Here is an 11,348-nt window from a genome sequence, read left to right as displayed (position 1 = left end):
TAGCAGGATTCCACCATTAATGTCGGATTCCCAAAAATGTGAGATTGTCACCATTGATGTAGCATACTAGCATATCATCGTCGGCTTCCAGCTTAGGTGCATGGATTATAGCTTCATGTAGGGTGAATTCCTGGAAGGCAGCGATGAAGAGACAAAGAAATGAAATTAAGGCATGGATTACAACTTCATGAAAGAGACGAGAGTGAGAATTATAGAGATCGGTGGGTTTTAGGATGGGGTTGGTATAATGTATTTTTTTGTAAATTAAAGTTAGTTTAAGATAATGTCAAAAAAATTAAAAAAGGTATTAATTTTTTTTTATATAGTGAAAGATAAACCACGATAAAAATCTATTCTTAATAAAAGAGTCTTTTGGATGTCACATGTCCCCTTTTTAGACCACTTTCTTTCCACACGACACTCTCTCAATCTTTTTACTAATTTTTTCCCGCTCAATTCCTCATTACTCCATCCCTCAATTATGTATTTCTGTTATCATTTAAATTTAAATTAGATACATGATTCCTTACCAAATATACATGTTATCAAATATATTAAAATTTTAAATCCATTTAAGCCCTACAATTTGGTGCCTCCAATTTAGTCTCTACTTTTCCTGCCCCAAAACTTTAATGCATCATTCGACCATCAGTTCCTAAATATCAGCATTTCGGTTTTGATTGTTTGAAGGATGTATCTCATATCCGAAATTACATGCATCAAAACCATAAAATTATCAATCGTTATTTTAAATTACCTGCATCAAAACCATAAAATTAGCAAATGTTATTTTAAATTTGATCTTATACCAAATATATACATCCAACATAAAAGGAATGCAACAGTATATTTGTATCAATTCATCAATTAATTTTACAACTTATCTCTTTCAAATTAATTTTACAACTTATTTCTTTCAAATTCAAAAATTCAAAAATATATAGATTTGGTTTGACTAAATCATTTCAATGAAATTTTAATTATTTTGAATTTTGATTTACTATATCCCTTAAAATCTGCATTTATTTTTAAATATATTAATCTTATACCAAATATACATCATTTCCTTTTATTTATCGGTTATAAAAACCGAACCCCAAAACAAAATTATTTTCCCTTTGAAATTTCATCTTCTTTTGGCGTTTTTTTTTCTTTTCAGTCTGCACCTGTTCAATCCATCAGGTATGTTGCTTTTTATTTTCTGAAAATGCAATCAAAACTCCATTTTATAGCATCTTACATTCGTGTATGTTTGAGTGTGTGTTATAGTCGAAAATCATACTTCAAAAAATTGCATTACATAGCATATTACATTATTAATTCATCATAGTTTTCTGCAACAACTTTTTTTTTATTATTCCATTTCTTTATTCAAAGGGCAAAAAGGGAAATATAATGAAATAATTGTCTTATTAATGAATGATTTGGATGCTTTCTGTGATTTTGATTTTGTTTTGTTACTATTACAGTATGTGTTTGTGTGACAGTCAAACAAGATTACACAGATTTTGAAAATTTTAATTTTGATTTGGATTATTTATGTTTACCTTTTCATTAGACATATAAATATTGATCCCCTAAAACTGTTTTCTTCATTGGCGTCTTCAAAGCTTTCAATCGATAATTCTTCTGCATCTTTGCAAACTACCATCTGCATTCCCACAATTGAATCCATCAGGTTAATATAAAACAAACTATTTTCACTGTTTTCTGTTTATGTGATCTACATTCTGTTATTTATTTTATTTCTTTCTTCTTCTCCTTCTGTTACGATTCTGATGTACCATCCTCTCAATATGTATGTGGTAAAGGAAAGGTAAATTCACACAGTTAAAACACACACACATGCACATACATAGACATACATAGTTTACACACACATTTATACATATTTTTTTTATCTTTGCATATTAAACTTACATGATACTTCTTATTTTTTTTATGTTATATTACGTTTATCTTTGCATTATAAACATACATGGTACTTCTCATTTAGTTTCTTATCTTGATTGGTTTATATATTTTGATAGCAATATACTTTTGTAGAATTTTGAAATTATAATGTTCAAATAGGAAAAAGTTTAAACTATGTTGCTATTTCTCACTAAATTCTTGAGTTTCAATCCTTCCTTTTTGTAATCTATAAGTGTGAAGGTCAAATTATCTCACTAATTTTTTTTCGATATTCATGACATGTGTTTGGCTACATAAAAAAATTTATATGTACATTGCTGTTATCTACTTAATTTTTTTTTTGTAGTATATTCTTGGGTTTTTAAGCTTATAAATACAGAATACATTAAACAAATTCTAAAACCTAAAAACCGACAAAAAAAACTAATTATGCTACAACGTTTATTTATTTTTTTTACCAATTTAGAACATGTTTCACATATTTACCAATTTATGCAATTGACAAGACTTATGAGATGTTTCATATATTGTTGTTAAATGAAATGTGTTTTTACAAATTATAGCAATATACTTTGAAAGGACATTGCTGTAATTTCTGTTACTTAAAAAAAAAGCTTTACAACTTTATAACTTATAGCAGAACACTTTGAAAGTACATTGCTATAAATTGTAAAAAAAATATGGACATTCTAAGGTTGGACAATTTTACCCTTTATGTCATTGTAGACCATAAGTGGGCAACTTTAAGCTTCAGTTCAGAAAAAGACCATGTAATGTATATAAAATGGCAACAAACTTTGACAGTGCTGTCATTTCATGTAAATTACATGTTTATTTTGCACTTGGACAATTTTACCCTATATTTCATTGTAAACCATAAGTTGTTAGTTTTACGTTTGGAACTAGAAAAGACCATGTAATATACATTAAATGGCAACATACTTTGTAAGTACTCTGCCATTTTATGTATATTACATGATGGTGACAGTGTACTTTGATAACAATCAGAATTGTGCATATTTTCATATCATGGATTATTTTTGTATAGGTAACCATTTATGTACATTTATTTTGATTTTTGTCAATGTAATTTCATATCATGGGCAATTTATGTAATTTTTATTACTTAAGAAAAAACAGGGACCATTTTTGAAAAAGAAGAGTAACAATGTGTGTGTGTGTATTTGTAATATGAATTAAAGTACATTGTTGTTTACGACGGTATCATATAAAAACCTTTTTTGCAAACAAAAAAAATAAAGTAACTTCTTTAACTATCTATTAATATTGTATTATTTTCTAAAATCTTTAGTTTTTTTACTGTACAAACATATTTTATAGTTTATTGTTGAGTTTATCATCTTCCTTTATGGATATAGTCATATTTGAGAATACATGTTGATTCATGAGTTTACACATTAGGGATTTACCTTTTTATGCATTCTGATATTTCGAAGTATAGAATATCTTTCATTTTTAAGTACAATATAGCAATTATTAAATCAAAAGGTTATAAATGGGAAAACATGTATTAGGAATCATACAACCTTCTTTTCGCTGTCCTTCAAAGCATTTTGTAGGCCTGCAACACTTGAGTCAATAACAAACCTGTATTGGGAATTCTTCTTTAATACACCATTTGTACGATTACGAAGATTTCCTACATAGCGGTAAGCCAACGTTCATTGTTATCAATGGGTCTTGGTTATACAAGTTTAGATAACACACAAAACAATTCTATCTGAACACATCAGACACAACTAAAACAAATGTAATAGAATTGTATGTATATAGTGTAAATTTTAACTCACCTTTATGCATTAATTTTACTTTAATTAAAGAAAATTCATATTTACATAATTGATGAATTAAACATAATAAAAACATGGGAAAAACAACTCTTATATAGAGTTTGATCAAGTCAAAAAACAAGAATATATTTTGAAGATTGGGTTTACCATCAGAATGTAGAGTTTGTTGCTAACAAGTCCAATGTCACAAACCGGTTACTCCATCTATGCACAAATTCGTGCGTGAGGTAATAAATTATAACATATAGCTAAAAATGAAAGACTTTATTAATAACAACTCTCCAATACTATATGAAGATTGAACTTTAATAAAATAATACAATTTTTTCAAGTATGTTGTACATTAAACAAGCGGAAAATTTTACCCAAAAAAATATACAGAAGTCAAGAATTTCAAATTTTCATAAGATACAGGAGACAAAATCGAGATTCAGTTTTGCACATCAATCAAAGGTTAACTACTAAGATGCTACTTGTGGAGCATATTCTATCCCAGACGTTGTGCATCTTCCCTAAATAATTGCCCTAATTTTTTACCTGTTGTTCATCGGTATTTCATCGGAGGTTCATCGGTTGAATCTTATTCCCACGGTACTGCCACTTAATACCAAAATCAGACCACAACGCAATCCATGTGCACCATTGTTTATTCATAAGCTTTTGAAGGGACTTCGATCTTCTGGAAGGTATCGTTCTTTCTCTATTGACGATCGGAACCGTATGCGTTGGTTTTCAATTCACACCTAAATGTAATAATATAATTTACTCCAGTTTTAAGTAATATCATATTAGTCCATCTATGTTTTTTACAAACAATATTGTAAGTCCCCAATCTGCTTGTGTATCAATCAGATCCGTTTGATGGTGCGGAATCCCAATCAAACGGATGATGCCAAATCACAATAAGAAGAGAAGGAGAAGAAGATGATGATGAATTTTGTATTATTTGATGATTAGAATGTAGATCCAAATACAAGATTCACACACACTTACACACACTCTTCTTCTCTCTAGTTTCTCTCTCTACAATATGCTCTCTTCTCTCTCTCTTCTGGTCGTACACTTGCATGCACTCCTCACCCTATATATATGAGACACCAGCCGTACACTCGTGTACGGCCGTACACAGGTGTGCGGCCGTACACACGAGTACGGCCGTACACAGCTACAAAATTACATATTACATTATAGAAAAATATATTTTCCTAGAAAAGCAAAGTATAAACCATATTTTTGACCCAACAATCTCCCCTTTGGTTTATAGCTTTCTTTTCTTAATTGACCCAACAAGCTCCCCCTAAAAAGTAGTTGGCTCTTCTTGTCAATCTTCATTGGGAGCTTCGCTTCAGCGTTTATCTTCGATTTCTTCACAGCTTCAAGATGAACTTGATGAATTTTCAATAAATGACTTCATATTGAGCAGTTAGGCTTTTCTTCAGAATTTGACATTGAACGCACATTGGGTGAGGAGGCTTCTTGTACTGATTCTTGAAAGATAGCGCTTTCAGCTTGAGAATCTTCAGAGAGAACATCAGAGAGAACTAATCTTCAGGATCACTTCAGCAGGTTCAAGAATAGCAACAAATTGATTGAGGAGGCTTCAATGCAATCTGTCACATAATCTTCAAGTTAGCTTCACCTTGCTTCTGGGGTTGAAGGATTGAATGTTGAAAGAATAATCTTCATTTCTTGCTCCTTCGAATGAGAATTCTTCGATGCTCACGGATGAAGTCTTGGCTCATAAATTTTCGATTCAGTTTCCATGAGTCTCATCTACATCTGAATTCACTTTTCAAGACAAAACAAAACTAAAAGAAAAATTAGCACACAATATTTTTTTGGATTTTTCATATTGTCTGAAAAACAAATAAAACAGAAATATTTTTAATTTTTTGATTTTTGTTTGGTTTTCAAAATTTTTAATTCTCCCCTAATATTTAAATTAGAAGAAAACTATGAACAAATTTAACAAAAATAAAAAAGATATCTAACTTTAAGAGTGATTGGGATCAAATTTTTTAGACAGCCTTTATCCGTTTATCAGTACATCTCCCTTCATGAATAGATCTGGTCAATCGTCGGTATTGTGGTCCACTTAAACACGAGAGATTGTGACAAAATTAGGACATACTATAAGTGACAAGACAATGTGATCCTAAGTTCCTAGATAATTAAGGACCATTCAGCTGACGACGACCAAAGATATTGTTGTCCACCTAAATTGAGCAGCGAGATCTACAGACAACCTAGTGATTGTTCAATTTTAAATGTACTAGAACGTGTTTCCCGCTTCCTGACATACCCCAATAATCAGGAACTTCCAAAGTACTCCTTACTTTAGGTGAGCAGACAATTATTATGAGAGAAGTCAGATTTAGAATGCATATGCTATACACCCAGGTCGGATCTCTTCCAATCTCGCAGAGGGTGAAACATATGACTAACCAGATTTAGAGGGATTGAGAAGTAGAATGGTGCATATACTGTGTACCAGGTCAGATTGAAAGTCACGCAAAGGAGACAGTATATGGCTAACAGATAGAAAGAATTGCATGGATAGAAGATGCAGAGAGATAGAGTTGCATATGTTGCAGTCCAGGTTGGATGTATTTCAATCACGCAGAGGAGGCAACATATGACTAACAGAAAGAAAGCAAGAAAATAATTTCCTACAGACCTACTTTATCAGAATTCCCCAGTCGCCCCATCAATACCGGAATTAAGGACAGAGTCCGTACATCGAGGAAGAGTTAAACCACAGTTCTAGATACGGATTATTTTAGTGTGACCGTTGGATTATCATGTATATCTCCTTGCTCAACCTATCCAAGCGTCGTATTGTCAGACTAAATGGATCTATCTAGGTCAATATTTTTCAAGTCTCTAGATTCCTTAAGTTCATTAATGCCTAGTCAAGTCCATTTTAATCTCTCGTGCCTACCAGCGCATCGAACACAGAGCCTAGACAATTTAGATTCAGTCCCTTACATAGATTCAGATTGCATGTTATCACATGATTATATCACTTCCCATCACATCACATGCAAGCATATTCCATAACCAACATATTTTTGGATTTTTTTTTTAATTTTCTAATTTTTGTTTTGTTTTTATTTCTCCCCCTAAATTTGTGCATAGGAGAGAAACGAAAGTAAATGCACAAATTTAAACTATCCTAAAACAAAAATTAGTCTTTAAAGTGAATCAGCTTAAGAAAAACTCAAGAGTATCGAGAAGAAAACTCAAACCGTAAGTCACCGATTGAATTTGCATCCAGAAGGTCTGAGAACAGCACGTGTAATCTCAGAACAGATCCGAAAATTCTTCATGTCATTAAGCACTAACCCCATGAGTGATCCCTTCCTTTCTTCCATTCCCGCAAAGGACACATACTCTCAAATAATGTTTTGAGTGTTGTACAATTGAGAGATGTCCCCTATCATGTGCCTGGAACAGCCACTACCAACAAACCGAAGTATGATGATATGCCTCCATAGCTGCTCCGATACAGAGCGGGATTAGTTGGTCTTTGGAACCCAGTCCATTTTGAAATTGGGTCGACATTTGTCATATACGCAAGATACATTCTCCCATGACATGTCCTGTTTATCACAAACAGAAGATGTAGAAATATTAGAGTCATTAGTTGATTTGGGAGATTGAGCTTTCGGAACCCATTTGTAGTTGGGTTTGACCCATTTCTTTTTCGATCCGATGGGTGGCTCAGTACTTGCTTTTGATTTTGATGTCGGCCGTTGAGATGACTTTGACCTAACTGGTCTTTGTTTCACTGGAGCATCTCTTGGATTAGGCTTCTTGGCCGACATTCCCTTCTTGCCCTTGGGATTCAGATTCTTGGCCTTGTGGGTTTGATTCTTGGCCTTCTGCGCGTTCCAGTCACCATGTCTGAACGTGACCTTGAGGGGTTTCTTTTAGAGTATCTCCCTCTTGGCGCGTTCTGCCAGCCTTGTGCATAGTAGGGAACATATGCGCAATTAGGACAATTTCTGGCAATGTGTCCAGGTGTTCCACAGTGAAAACATGTCTTTTTCTTCACTGTGAAGTTGTTTCTTCCTGCCCCTGGTGGCGTATCCTTGCCTTGTCTCTGGTTGTTCCCACATGCACACTTACAGCAAGCCGTCGATTTTGCTTGTTTTGGAGGCCTGTATTTCTTAACAGCAGGTTGATCAGAAGCAACTGAGTTCGAAGCAAAATATTCAGAGTTCAAGGAGACATTGGTTTGTTCAATGGTGTTCTCCTTGATCTCATCTTCCGCTACTTTACCTGCACATGTAACAGAATCATTAGAAACGTTCACCTCAACCTTTTCTGGCACAACCACAGCAGGTTTCCCATATTGAAGATGTGTCTCCCTATCAATTTCTTCCTGTGTCATAAGGATGGATATATAGTTATGATTGAAAGGGGGATGAACACTATCATACCCTAGACCCTTGTTTTGATTATCTTTGAATTTTAATTGGTTTTCAAATAAGGACTCGACTGTCTTACTTGACGCAGTATAATTTTTGAAACTAACATCTGTTTTTCCACACTTAATTTTCAAAGCGTCAAGTTCTTCAGTTACAGCAGCAAGTTGTTTCTTAATGTAATCGTAATTTTCACACTTGTTGCTGTAATCTTCTTGGAGCTTTCGGAAATCCTAGATTTTGGCTTCTAATTGTGCTTTTAATGGTTTCTGACCTTTCCTAAGAGTATATCCTTCATATTTAAGGTCCTCATTTTTTTTCTTTTTAGCAAATCAATTTGATCTCGGAGAAATTTAATAGTAGTTTCACAAGATGGAGTACATGAAACTTCATTTACCGGAATTGATGCGGAACTCTTTTTTTTTTTTTTAATTGCCCTTTGACTTAAAAACAAAACGAGAAAGTCAACCTTAAAATTCAAATTTAAAAAATCAAACTTAAAAGTCAAACCGAAAAGCTAAATTTGAAAATTTAAAAGACAAACGAGAAAGTCAAAATTTAAAGTCAAAGGTCAAACTTTAAAGTCAAAGTCAAAATTTTAAGTAAAAAATCAAAATTAAAATCTAAAATTTTTGGGTTGAAAAAGGATTTTAAAAATAAAAAAATTGATTTTGGGGTAAAAAATGTCAAAAATGCGAAAAAGGAACCGAGAAAGCGAGTCTTTAAGAAGTAAAAACGGAAGTAATGGAACAACACGGAAGCTAGAGGAGTTGGTAAGGCGTGTGGCTGAGTTGGGAAGAGACCAGGGTTCGATCCCCGACACTCCCAAAATCGATTCCTATTTTTTTTTCTGAAGCTCGTGCGAGGTTGCTGAGTGTGAAGACTGTTGCGAAGCTTGCTGAATGAGATGCGAGACCGAGGACGAGGCTGCTAGTCGCACACCGAGCCGCACACTCCTCCGAGGACCGCACACTCCGCGGCAGTACACCTTCAACTAGCCGCACACCTTCAATTAGATCGCGAAAAAAACGACGTTTTTCACCATTTTTGCTCCAAAACTCGTTTTTATCAAAAATGCAAAGAACAAACCCCCCTTATTTTGCCCGGATCTATCCAAAAACGCAAAAACCCTTTCTAAATAAGATCAAATAAGCTTCAGATCTGACAAAATTGATTGATACAATCCAAGCTCTGATACCACTTGTGAATCCCTGATCTGCTCGTGTATCAATCAGATCCGTTTGATGGTGCGGAATCCCGATCAAACGGATTATGCCAGATCAAATGAAGAAGAGAAAGAGAAGAAGAAGATGATGAATCTTGTATTATTTGATGATTAGAATGGAGATCCAAATACAAGATTCACACACACTAACATACACTCTTCTTCTCTCTAGTTTCTCTCTCTACAATATGCTCTCTTCTCTTGCTTGCGGAACTCATTTCTTTTTTTGATGAATTGTAAGTCCCTGATCTGCTCGTATATCAATCAGATCCGTTTGATGGTGCGGAATCCCGATCAAACGGATGATGCCAGATCAAATGAAGAAGAGAAGGAGAAGAAGAAGATGATGAATCTTGTATTATTTGATGATTAGAATGTAGATCCAAATACAAGATTCACACACACTTACACACACACTCTTCTTCTCTCTAGTTTCTCTCTCTACAATATGCTCTCTTATCTCTCTCTTCTGGCCGTACACTTGCATGCACTCCTCATCCTATATATATGAGACACCAGCCGTACACCCGTGTACGGCCGTACACAGGTGTGCGGCCGTACACAGCCACAAAATTACATATTACATTATAGAAAAATATATTTTCCTAGAAAAGCAAAGTATAAACCATATTTTTGACCCAACAAATATAAAGTTATAAACAACCTTAATAGAAAGAATATTAAAATTTTTGGTTGAAATATAAAGTATAAACCCAAGAAGGTTGTAGTTAAAAACACGATTGCATCTCTAACAAATAAATTTTTTTAAAGATTATGCTATTCAAATACTACAAAATTCTAAGATTACCGATCTCTCAAAAAAAAAAGTTTTTGCAAAAAGTAATGTATTTCATTACAATTCAAAATTCTCCATGACTTTATATATATATATATATATATATATATATATATATATATATATATATATATATATATATATATATATATATATAAAAGAATTTATGTCATCTTATAATCTACTTAATCACTGATACAAACATCTTTCAAAGTGAGAGCTAAAAAAATTAAGTTACATCCCAGTTAGATAATTATTACGTACAACATGTACGCAATATAGATAAAAAAAAATTACACTATGCAAAAAGATGACCAAATTTGAATAAATTAACAAAATTTGATTACTATGATATTATATTGCATATATTTACATATTTATCATAATAATAATTTATTATAACATAAATCTTCAAAAAACAACATATTTATATTTTTACCTTTTAAATTAAATATTATTGTTTTGCAAATACATCAAACAATATGGAGGCTAAAGAAAGGAAAAAAAATTTGAAAATTATATTTAGATATAAATTAAATATTATTGTTTTGCAAATACATCAAACAATATGGAGGCTAAAGAAAGGAAAAAAATTTGAAAATTATATTTAGATAAAAAAAAATGTTTCAAAATTTATGTTAAACTATTATATTTTTTTTTACTTTTCATATTATTTTATGTTTTCTTACAATCAAAGTTGCGCTACATTTTTTTTTGATATTTTATTTTTTTATTTTTTTTGTCTATTATATGACTATAAAAATAACAATAAACCACGAGTTATAAAATAGTTGAAATAACTTTTATGAGACCGGAAAAAAAATTAGATACTAAAGTTGATATTTCAAAATACGGCATGAATCATTTATGAAGATTTATCATAAATAATTGATATTTTTCTTATATGTGTAACCATTAATTCAAACCTATTCGAACTTTTACTCACCGGTATTTTAGCTTTATGATTTTATCTTACACACAACGCCTACTCCAAGTTATATATACAAGAAACAACTATTCACCTTTATGAGTCGTTATTCTTGTTTGTAATTAAAAAAAAAGTGCCACACAAAAGTTATATGTAGTTATGCACACCTTTATGTGTCGTTATTCTCGATTGAAAGAAGAAATAAAATGATATACCGCCCAAATTACTAATCAAAATTCAAAAA

At 32.2% G+C, this 11,348-nt stretch overlaps 1 long non-coding RNA gene across 1 annotated transcript; it reads right to left on the bottom strand.

Moving 5' to 3' along the window:
- Positions 1-471: 471 nt before the first annotated feature.
- On the bottom strand, positions 472-4,482 carry LOC145109118 (uncharacterized). Its single transcript, XR_013708783.1, has 4 exons — positions 4,263-4,482; positions 3,462-3,574; positions 1,548-1,651; positions 472-757 (listed from the first exon to the last, which is right to left on the bottom strand). It is a non-coding gene; the product is annotated as an uncharacterized LOC145109118 (long non-coding RNA).
- Between the last annotated feature and the right edge of the window lie 6,866 nt (positions 4,483-11,348).

Source organism: Lactuca virosa, chromosome 4 (genome assembly GCF_052849685.1).
Source record: "Lactuca virosa cultivar CGN04683 chromosome 4, Lactuca_virosa_CGN04683_v6, whole genome shotgun sequence".
NCBI classification, from domain to species: domain Eukaryota; kingdom Viridiplantae; phylum Streptophyta; class Magnoliopsida; order Asterales; family Asteraceae; genus Lactuca; species Lactuca virosa.
The sequence above is the reverse complement of the archived record's forward strand: the minus strand, read 5'-3'. Positions and strand labels throughout refer to the sequence as shown.